The sequence below is a fragment of the Macrobrachium nipponense genome, chromosome 11 (assembly GCF_015104395.2).
Source record: "Macrobrachium nipponense isolate FS-2020 chromosome 11, ASM1510439v2, whole genome shotgun sequence".
In the NCBI taxonomy this organism is placed as follows: Eukaryota; Metazoa; Arthropoda; class Malacostraca; order Decapoda; family Palaemonidae; genus Macrobrachium; species Macrobrachium nipponense.
In genome coordinates this window covers 84988524-84999844 of record NC_061087.1, presented here as the reverse complement: position 1 = coordinate 84999844, position 11321 = coordinate 84988524, and the positions used below count along the sequence as shown (strand labels likewise).

The window sequence follows — 11321 nt, the reverse complement described above, 5'->3', positions numbered from 1 at the left end:
TGATCGGAGATCAGGGATTCACAAATCATCTAAAACATTAGATGGATCTTGGTGCCTGCATCAGTGAAGGTAAAGATAGAATTACAAGTTTCTTTGGAAAACTTAAAACCAGAACTGAAATTCAACACTGATGATTAAAGTACTTTTCATATGAAAGAAGGCCGAATGCCGTCTGCAAGACAAGAGGTACGGGATGAAATAAAAAACATTGTCTTGACCTATTGTCAAAATCCAGCGAGAAGAAGGTTACTACTGCGCAGCGCCGCCATCTGTCATTCAATTCAAACTGTAAACATAGCCTAGATCCTTAGAAGAAAAGAGGCCCCTTGGGTATTTCAATGCTTACCGCGAATCCATCTTCGTGACAATTTTGAAATTTTCGTTCTTGGTAAGTGTAGCTACATTTAGTAGTAGGTAGAGTAATCGGTAATATGACATTCGCTACGGCATTTAGGTAACTACTGGTACCTAGCCTAGGCCTTATCACTGTGATGGTTACGATAGACCTACCGGTATGACAAGCTTAATATAGCTATAACTGGTATTTACATAAAAACTTTTCTGTATCAGGTTAATCTACGTGTACTAGTCGTAGGTTTAGGTATTGCTTAACCCTTAACCCCAAGTGCCAAATGTGTAGGTAGAAGAGTTGCACACATTACCTAGCTTGGTCTAGGCCTGTTTCCATGGTCTACTTAGCTAAAAGTCAATGAAAGACTTTTTAGTGCAAATGCATGATAACTTAGCCTTACTTATTCTAACCTATCCTAGGGTGCATACCTAAGTACCCTAACTTGGCTGGGTTGTCTATGCCCCTCTTAGGTAGCCTAAACCCCTTGTTTGCTGTCGCGTGCAGCTAGGTATTCTGCAATTAGGGTAAACAACCGCAGACGATCCATTGTCATCGCGTGGCTCGGCCTTATTCACTCTATATTTGGTGAAACAAGACTACAATTACATCGTTAAGCATACCATTCTAAAGATTGAAGTTTTGTCAACGTAATGTGATATATGAAAGCCCCATACGAACTAAAATAAGCATGTGACGCTCTTCGTAAAATATGTTTTCAAGGCAGTTTTGAATTCCAATACGGCGGCAGTCGCGTGACTGGCCGTTCTAACCACAGACAATCCACCATCTTTCCCAGCCTTCCCAGCACTCAATTGAACAATGTTACTAGCATATAGCTATATGTAACGTTCATTGATCTTACTCAAGATTGCCGTTGTAATCAGCACAATAAAACAACATTTTGTTGCCTATGTTAGTGAAAGTATGAAACTTTTTATTCCCAAGGTCATGGTTTGAACTGAAATTCATTTTTACCTTGTAATCGGTGGTTTGTTCATGAAACTTACCTGACAGATATATATATAGCTGTATTCTCTGAAGTCCGACAGAATTTCAAAATTCGCGGCACACGCAGTGGGCGGCCAGGTGGTAGTACCCATTCCCGCCGCTGGGAGGCGGATATCAGGAACCATTCCCATTTTCTATTCATATTTTTTCTGTCGCCTGGGTCGGTAAAACAACTGTTTACAGACTCGCCTAGGATTTTGAAACTTCATTAGTCGCTTAAGTATCCTAATTATTCTTTCGATTATTGACTTGGATTTGTGGCTAGGCATACGCTATCGTAAATTTTTTCATTGCATATGATGTCTGAAGCTAGTTAGCCTAGTTTCAGACTTTGTTGTCTGCATGGGGTAAGGTGAGGCTACCGGAACTTTCGGTAGACACTTGCTTAGTATATATGACGTTTACATGTTTTCTTTGCATAAGTTCAATGTAATTAGTGTAATGTGTGACTGATTACGGAAGTAGTAGGATTCATGTACGCATTTTAGAGCGTGTTAGAATCAGGAGTTTTCCTCCACAGTAAACAGAAGTTAGAAATAATGAACCTTCTAACCTCCTGTAGAATTTATTTTGCCTAACCCTGTGGTATGGCTTACGGGCCTAGAGAAGAAGTGTCTGCTAGAGGATTACATCAAGTAATCTTAGACTAAAGTGCTCGCTCTCCAATCAGTGTTGTGAAGTGTAGTGCCCCTTGTGTTGTGGAGGGGGCGTCAGATCGGCCCCATAATGCCTCTAGGCCTGGACCTCTGTCGGATTCCCAGGACTCAGGGAGAGGGCATGTCAAAAGCCGCAAGAGGGTTACAGGGGCTCCCCACCGATCTGGCGTCCCTTCGGCAGGACCTGTTGACGATTCCCAGGCTGCTAAAGATCGTGCACGTGCACGAATCTTGAAGGATTGCTTCTCGCTCCTCCGAGGCGGTCTCCCCGCGCAAGGGTTGGAGCTTCCTCGGGGACGGACTCGCGCCCTCTAGAAGCTTTAGAGAAGAGGACGCATTCACGTCCTCTCTCTCGTCAGGAGGGAACGTCAGATCGGCCCCATAACGCCTCTAGGCCTAGACCTCTGTCGGACTCCCAGGAAACCAGGGAGAGTGCATGTCAAAAGCCGAGGAGGGGTTACGGGGGTTTTTCATGCTGATCTGTGGCTTCCTTTCGGCAGGTCCTGTTGTCGCTTCCCAGGCTGCCGAAGATCGAGCACGTGCACGAATCTTGAAGGATTGCTTCTCTGTCCCTCCGAGGCGTCCTCCCACACAGGGGTTGGAGCTCGGCGGAAGGACTCGCGCCCCTTAAAGAAGCTTTGAGAAGAGGGACGCTTCCGTCCCGTCTCTCTCGTCACGAGAGGATGAAAGAGTCCTGTGCCCTGTCAGGGCTCTCAAATTTTATTTACATAAAACGAAGGAAGTAAGAGGTCCTTCGGGTATTTATGGTGCTCAGGAAGAGACCACATTTAACCCTTTTCGAAGAATGCACTGGCTCTTTTCCTAAGGGACATATTAAGGAGGCTCATTCATCTGGCCAGAAGAGTGATTTGAGCCTCCTGCGAGTGAATGCTCATGAAGTTAGAGCTGTTTCAACCTCGCTAGCATTCCAAAAGAATTTGGTAATCAAGGACATTCTTGATTCCACCTTTTGGAGGAGCAACTCAGTATTCGTCTCCTCTCCTCATGGCGCTCTGTATACGTTATGTAACGTTCGCTTTACTTCGAAAAAGCAAGCTGATAAGTTTGACGTCCGGCAAGCTGCTTTGCACAGTCAAACAACTTATGTCTCGGGTTTGGCATAAGAAGGGCAATTTAGACGTGAGGAAGCTTTTGGAGGTGCTCGACGTCCTATAAGTAGAGACATTCTCCAGGACGCTCAGCAAGCACCTTGCGAGGGTGTCTTTCGGACGCTTGGCGTTCCTTTGCTGAGTGCGTTTCTGGAGATGTTCTTTTGCATTACTAAGACGCAAGTTGTCGCACAGGCGGCCACTTTCTTTGTAAGAAGGTATGAAGGTCTTTAAGGCCCGTCTTGAAGATGAAAACCAGACGTCTTCCTTTAGTGTTCACACACTTCAGGAGCAGCGTGCGGCTCTCCATGGAGACTCGCATGAGGACGTCCCTTGAAAATATTCAACGTCATACGCAAAACGCGGTTCGTCATAACATTGAGATGTTGGCAAGGTCGCTCGCCAGGACGCCTCTTGGCGGGCCTTGCATGCATCAGGGCGCTCAACGAGATCCTCTCTGAAATGTCGTTCAGAAGACTTGGTGTTCTCTGCTCAGACACGCTCGCAGCTAAGCAGGACGTTTTTTTGAGGACGCTCAGGCAGGACCGCTTTCCAGGACTCAGCAGGACGCTTTTGTGGACATTCGCCAGGACGCTTCGGTGGAAGCTCGGCAGGACGCTTTGCGAGAGAAAAGACTTGTAGAAGGTGTCTTATTTGCTGTTCAGGACGTTTTCTTAGGACGCTTGACGCTTTCTAAACGCTCGTCAAGAGGGAGGTTTTTTTCAGGACTCTCCCACAGGCATTCCTTTACAAAAAAAAAAAAAGGATTCGGAGTTAGTGGAGAGACATACCCGAATTTTTCTTCAATCCCCCTCTTGCCTCTTCATCGATTTCTCTGAGAATCGGGAAGATTATATACTCGGATTCCTGGGTGACTTTCGGTCATGTTAAAGGGTTTTCCCCTATTAGCAAAAGTGCTAATAGTTTTGTCAAGTAAGGACGTTTCCCCATTGTCAAGATACTAAACGTTTTGTCATTTAAGTGGGGCACCCCTCATAAATGGGGTAGTTTTCATTGACATAGATTTTAACGTTTTTATCGTTTAAGCGGATAAACTCATTAACAAATTTCGGAAGAGCTCTCATTCATTTTCAGAGGCTCATCCGAGGGATAAAAGAAAAAAGACTTGTAGACTAGATCCAGAAGTCTTATGTCCAATATCATAGAACATTGAACGGTCCCCCTTTTCGATCCTCGGTTCTCACTTCATGATCTCTATTCGAATATTACTCCCTTCTCTTGGCAAAGAGTCTTGGCAAAGAGTCAAGGAGTTCTTTTAAAAGGTCTCATTCATTAGAACGTGGACAGTCGTTTTCCTTTCTTCTCTCTTCCTCGTGAGGAAAGATGTAGTAGAGAATTCGATGTTTCAAATTACTACAATACTTACGTAGTTTATCTTTGCGTCAATTTTGCTAACGCATGGGTCAAGTCATATACGCATATCGTATTTACCTCTGCGGATAGAAAGCCGAAAGAACTGTTGTTCTAATGTATTTAATTGACACTCCCTTCAACCTTCCAAGAGTTTTCGGATTAAGAACAACTCTTCAGGGTATTTGTTTACGACAACACCACAACTCAGCTTCTGTATTTAGCGATTTGTTTCGTTTAAATATGCCTGCTTGAGAGTTTCCTTTTGCTCGATAATATCATACCTATTCCTTCGTAAAAGGAGTAGCTGGCAACTCAGGCAGATAGTGCGAGACGATGAATGAACAAGGCTGCTGTTACTGTGATCTACGCAGTACCACCGGCTAGCTCTGTGTCATGCGCGGTTTGGTTACGCCTCTCTCCCCTGCGGGAATGGCTTGACTAAGCCGTCTCTCTGCCCTACAATCATGGATTTTAGCCTCGGGTTTGAGGAAATTTCTAGTAATCATGAATGAACATGCCTTCCGTTTACTTAGAAAAAATTTAAAATTTCAACAAGATATCTCTTATACCTGTTCGGTGCGGTTTTACCGCACGGTAACAGAATTCTGTACGAATCTACCGCGGCATTGCACTATAATAATGCTCTCCTGCTTATGCAAAGCGCAGCCTTATTTAGGGAAGGAAGCAGGCTGAGTGAGGGAATGGATGAGTTTGCTGGGGACCATTTCCTCGCTGGAGAAGCTTGTTTTTCCCTGAATAAAACAGCAATTCAGACCTCTACAGTTTTTCCTCACGGAGAAATTGGAATAACATCAAAGATCTAGTAATAATTCTAATTTTCTCTCAATGGCTTGAGGATCACCTCGGGTGATAGCGAGAGGGTGCCAGACATCCGAACAGAGGAACAGATGTCCTGGCACATTGTCTGAAAGAATTGGAAGCCAATTTGGTCGGCTCTCCAGTTCCTCGAACGGTGAGTTTTGATCGAGTGGTCCAAATCATCTCGGATAATTTCTCGGCTCTCTCATAGCTCAAGAAGAGAGAGTTGGTTATGGGCTTGGGCACAGAACGTAACGATCCTCAAGAGGTTCGTTAAACTAGTGCACGTCCGTGCGGGTCTTCTCGATCGAAGGCAACAACTACTGACGTTCTGAGTAATCCTCACTTAGAAGTATGCGAAAGTTGAGGAGAGACTGAGGGCGTCCTTTCGTTAAGTTTTTTTCGTAATATTGAAGGACCGGAAGGAGCTTCCTCTTAAAGTTGTTCACCCTTTATTCATGATCCCTAGAGGATTAGCATTAGTCGACCACATGTTGGCCTTTAAAAGAGGTTGGGATTCACAGAGGTCATGGTAAGTTCAGAGAATTGTCCAAAGACCCTTCCCGAGAGAATCGGTGTAATCATAACATCGTCACTTAGTGAAGTATCTAATATCTCTCCTCTCTGAGTCTGAAGGCGTTCAGACTATCGAGAAGCGATAAGATCTTCAAGATTAATGGCAAGCCTCTTGGCCAAGGCAAAAGCAGTGCTGGCCCTATTTTCAGTGTTCAATCGGAGGTGGGGGCCGTTTCTGGAGATAGGTGAATGGGAAATACTGTTTTCCTCCAACTCGACCTCTGTGAATTTCTTTATGGTTCTATCTTTCCGTCTGAAGTATGAGATAAGCTAGAAGTCCTAACTATTGTTTAGAATATGCTAAATATTGTTGACGGCCTCTAGGCTCAGAGATTCGGTTCTGTCAAACAACAAAGCTTCACGATCTTGAGGTCTGTGGAGATCTTGAAATTCTCTGGATCGCAGGTTCCGGCATGGAACTTAGACGTAGTCTGAGTTTCTGATGCCAAAAGCATTAGAACCTATCCTTTTCTGCGAACTTAATACACGTGACCAGAAAGGTTAACATTCTAACCGCTAACTAGCCACGGCAAAGAGGGTTAGTGAGGTTTTAGCCATCATCAGAGGTTTTAGCTTTAAAGGACATAATGCGGTCTGTCCTCTAAGCCTTCCGTTCTTGATAAGAACGAAAACTTGTCTAACCCTTGACCCGAAGGCTTGGAGACCAAGGTATGGCACAAATTATTGGGCAAGGGCATTAGAGAGTCCTGTGCCCTGTCGGGTCTCTCAAGTTTTATCTTGATAAAACTATAGAAAGTCGAGGTCAACGGACAATCTGCGGTGTTCCGTAAAAGACCAGACTGGTTCATGTCCGAACAACAACCCTGGCATTATAGTCAAGGAGTTCTTTTTTTAAGAAGTCCCCCTCATTTATTATGTTTGCATAAAGATTTTGAGATTTTTTCTTAATATGAATGCTCAAGAGGTGAGGGCGCGGCCTCGGAAGCATTTCATTTCAGAGCATGACACTCAGTAACATCCTGAGTGCCACGCTTTAGCGAAGCAACTCTGTGTTCGCTTCACACTCCCGACGGGATGTGAAGACGACATTTGAGATCTGTAAGTCGCTAGGACCATACATATCCGTAGATATATTAGGGGTTGGGGGCAGGAAGCAACACGAATCCTATCCTATAGAAAAGGGATAGGTATGCTTTTAACTTTGAAGGGTTGGTCGCTTGAGGCGCGTTCCTTTTCTTTAGCCTAGAAGTTATGGAACTAACTTTGATAGGTTAGGTCAGTGGTGGTTTTAGCTTCGTTGCCCTCAGAAGTATGGTCATAGGTCTAGTCACATTGTGGTCACGCCCCCGTTGACAGATCATCTAGAGCGCACCAGCATTACAGGTCTCTACCTCGCTGGCAACTCTAGTAACGCAGAAGCAGACTTGGTGACAGTAATACCGAAGTCGGCTATGCTAACAGGTGAGGAACCAAGATGTATATCATCTACTTAATTTAGTTTCCTAAAAATCCTTTTTCATACATTCAACTACCTGTCAGATATATACATAGCTATAGACTCCGTCGTTCCCGACAGAATTTCAAAATTTCGCGGCACTCGCTACAGGTAGGTCAGGTGATCTACCGCCCTGCTCTGGGTGGCAGGGCTAGGAACTATTCCCTTTGTTTTTCTAATCATAATCTCTCTGTCGCCGGCTGTATCAACATTGTTGTTACTTCCTCCTGACTAGAATTCGTTTTTTTCGCAAAGCTTTTGATCATCTCTCGCTGATATTTGGTGACGTACTTGGATCGTTGTTTTGGCATTCGCTATCGTGGACTGTTTTTTGGACTTGGTTTTTGGATTTTGTGAATATGTCTGATTCTAGTGTTAGTTTCAGAGTGTGTGTGAATGAGGGCTGTAAGGTGAGGAGTTCCGAAAGCTTCGGTAGATCCTCACACTAGTTGTAGAGGGTGTAGAATGGTTGAATGTTCAATTGAGAATACGTGTAATGAATGTGAGAATCTGAGTGCACAAGAGTGGAAGAATCTAACTTCTTACTTGAAGAAGTTAGAGAGAGATAGAGAGAGAAGAAAACCCATAGAAGGTCTGCCTCTCATGATTTACTTTCTAGCTCTGTAGCTTCTTCTATGATGATAATGACCATTCTGTTTCAGCCCGTTCACAAATGGCTAATCCCTCTAGTTCGGCTTCGGAAATAGCAGAACTTAGAGCTTCCCTTCAGAAAATGCAGGAAAAGTCGCAGCATTGGAAGGTAAGGAAAGTGAATGTGGCAGTGATATTAGTGTCCCCAGTGTAGTGGATGGGGGCGTCTGGTCGTCTCTGCGACGCTCCCAGGCCTAGACCTCTTCCAAGCTCCCTGGCCCGGAGGAGAAGGAAAGTCGAAAGCCGTACGGGGGTTGTGGAGAATCCCCCAACGATCAGGCGTCCCTTCGGCAGAACGATCGTATCGACTGCTAAAGACCGCTATAAGAAGGTCCCTACGAGAGTGCTTTTTCGTCGTCGAGTTCGCCTTCTCCGAGAAGAGGGTGGAAGGAGTCGAATCTTTCCCGTCCTTTGAAGAGGAGTATGCAAGAGCCTGCCAGGCGCCAGGCGCCTGCTGAACATGAGATCAATTCGAGTCCCGAGCGCTTCTCGGAAGGAGGAGCTCCTTCGGTAGTAAAGAGGGCGAGAAACACGTCAGACTCTTGGGACTAGAGGAGATCCTAGAGCGCCTTACAGATCTCCCTCTCCTGATTCGGAAGATTCCTCAACCAAGAAAATTTTGAAGAATATGCAGAGCAATTAGCCTTGCTAGTAGGAACTCGTTATAAGGACCTACTCGTAAGAAGGATGATAGGCTTCCTATTAAAAGATCTAAAGAACTATCTCCTGCCAGGCGCGACGCATCCTTCAGGGGAGTTGTCGCACAGGCGGCCATCTCTGGGGGGGGCGGTGCGCTAGGCAGGCGAGAAGTAGGAAAGGAAGCTACTCCTGTCAAGAGTAGGGCGCCAACCAGAAGCCAAACTCCGAGTAGCGTAACGAGCCAGGACAACATTCAAGATCTTCAATCAAGCGCCAAGACTGGATGAAGAGAAGATCCTGTTAGGAGTAGAGCACTTATAAGACGGAAAGCGCCTACTAAACATCAGACGGATACTCCTCCCAACACACCAGGAGTATTCTGAACTAAATACTCCTCCCAGGCACCGGGGGTATTCGAAGATTATATCCTCCCAGGCGCCAGGAGTATTGGATCTATCCTACCAAACGCAGAGATTCTGAACAAAAATGCGCCTAATAAAGGCCATACTATCCTCAGCCAGATTTTACGAGTTATACTCCTCCCAGGCGCCAGGAGTATGCGGAACTTAATACTCCTACCACGCGCCAGGAGTATTATGAACACAATGCGCCTACGAGGCGCCAGGCGCCTGCTGAAAGCCAGGAGTATTCGAGGCGCTTTGCGACCTGCCAGGCGCCAGGCGCCTGATGAAAATGCGCTGCCTAGCAGCGCCAGGCGCCTGATGAAAATGCGCCTGCCAGGCGCCAGGCGCCTGCTGAAAGCCAGGAGTATTCGAGGCGCTTTGCGCCTGCCAGGCGCCAGGAGGATCCCAAGCACGCTACTCCTCCCAGGCGAGATACTCTGCTGTACACCAGCCGCATTCCTCGTATGAACCTGACACTCGGAAGAGAGTAAGAGAAGAGTCAGTAGAAAGGAGAGAGCCTTCTCCTTCCGAGCCTCTTAACCCAGAAGATGCATCGGAGGATGAAATGAAGGAAGGATCTTCTAATTATAAAGTCCTTTCGTCCCTTCTGTTGGAGGAATATGGAGACTCTTTGACACCAGCTGCTCCCCCTTCTCCACGTTCGCAGTTTTCGAGCACGAAAACACTCAAGTCTTCCTCTTTCCTTAAAATGAAGCCTGCCATTTCTATGAGGAGAGCGCTACAATCTCTTGACTCCTGGTTCAGAAGAAGAAGGAGTTAGGGAAGGACGGTCTTTTGTATGCCTCCCGCCAAACTTACAGGGAGGAGAGGAATTTGGTACGCAAACGGGAGAGATATGGGATTGTCTCTGTCCGTTTCAGCCGAATCAGATTTCTCGAGTTTGGTGGATTCGTCTAGAAGGCACGCCTTGAATGCAGCAAAGGTTACATGGGGGCTTTCGGAAACGGACCACCTCATCAAGGGTCTATTTCACACCTTAGAAGTTTTTAACTTCTTAGATTGGTCCCTTGGGGGTTACTGGCCAAGAAATCTCAAGAAAATGAACAACTCGACCCAGAAACCCTGAATTGCATCCTAGCCTGCATTGATAAGGCTGTTCAGGATGGATCAGCTGAGGTATGCTCGCTATATGGTGCAGGAGTTTTAAAGAAAAGAGCGGTGCACAGTGCTTTCCTCACAAAGGCCGTCTCGCATTCGCAGAGAGCCGCCTTATTGTTTGCGCCTCTCTCTGAACACCTTTTTCCATCGCAGTTGGTGAAGGACATCGCGCATTCTCTGACGGAAAAGGCCAACCCAGGATCTCCTTAGACAATCATCAAGGAAGAGTAGGCCGTGGCTAGTGAGGAGGAAGAAAGTGGGCTCGCCCAGCTCAGAAACAGCCCTTTCGAGGAGGTCTTCCAAACTAGACCGATCGCCAGAAGGAAGTCAACCGTAAGAAGGGGCAGGGTCTTCCTTCCGTGCCTTTAAGAAAGGGAAGTGAGAGTTCTGTCCTCCAGACACCCGTAGGAGCCAGGCTACAGTATTTTGCGAAAGCCTGGGAAGACTTAGGAGCCAACACTTGGACGATGTCGATTATCAAGAAGGGGTATCGCATCCCATTCAAGGACATTCCTCCCTTGACAACATCTCCGAGGGAAATTGTCCGCCAGATACAGGGACCAGATGATGACGGACACTCTTCGTCAAATGGTGGAACGATGTGGGAAAAAAGAGCAATAGAACTTGTACTGGATTGCAACTCCCCGGGGTTTTACAACCGCTTGTTTCTTGTAACAAAGCCTGGGGGGATGGAGACCGGTACTGGACGTAAGTGCGCTGAACAAATTTGTCGAACAACAGAAGTTCAGCATGGAAACGTCTGCCTCAGTCCTTGCAGCACTACGGCAAGGGGATTGGATGGTGGTCCATAGACCTTCAGGACGCATACTTCCACATCCCGATCCACCATTCGTCGAGGAAGTACCTTCGATTTATGTTTGAAGGCAGAAAATTATCAGTTCAGGGTCCCTGTGTTTTCGGCCTGTCCACGGCTCCTCAAGTCTTCACAGACGTGATGAAAAATGTAGCGAGACACCTACACTTGAAAGGGATAAATGTCTCAATGTACCTGGACGACTGGGCTCATCAGAGCCAGGTCTCAAAAGCAGTGTTTGGAGGACCTGTTAATAACACTGGAGTTGACAAAGTCTTTGGGACTGATCGTGAACCTCGAGAAGTCTCAGATGATCCCCAGCCAGAACGTAGTTTATCTGGGGA

The 11321-nt window shown here is 46.2% G+C and overlaps 1 protein-coding gene across 1 annotated transcript in view; it reads left to right on the top strand.

The window, feature by feature from the left end:
* Positions 1-54: 54 nt before the first annotated feature.
* The window catches only part of LOC135206758 (uncharacterized), a gene marked incomplete in the record, with an annotated part of 27813 nt that continues 16546 nt past the window's right edge, over positions 55-11321 (top strand). The window contains 1 exon segment of the mRNA XM_064238254.1: positions 55-389.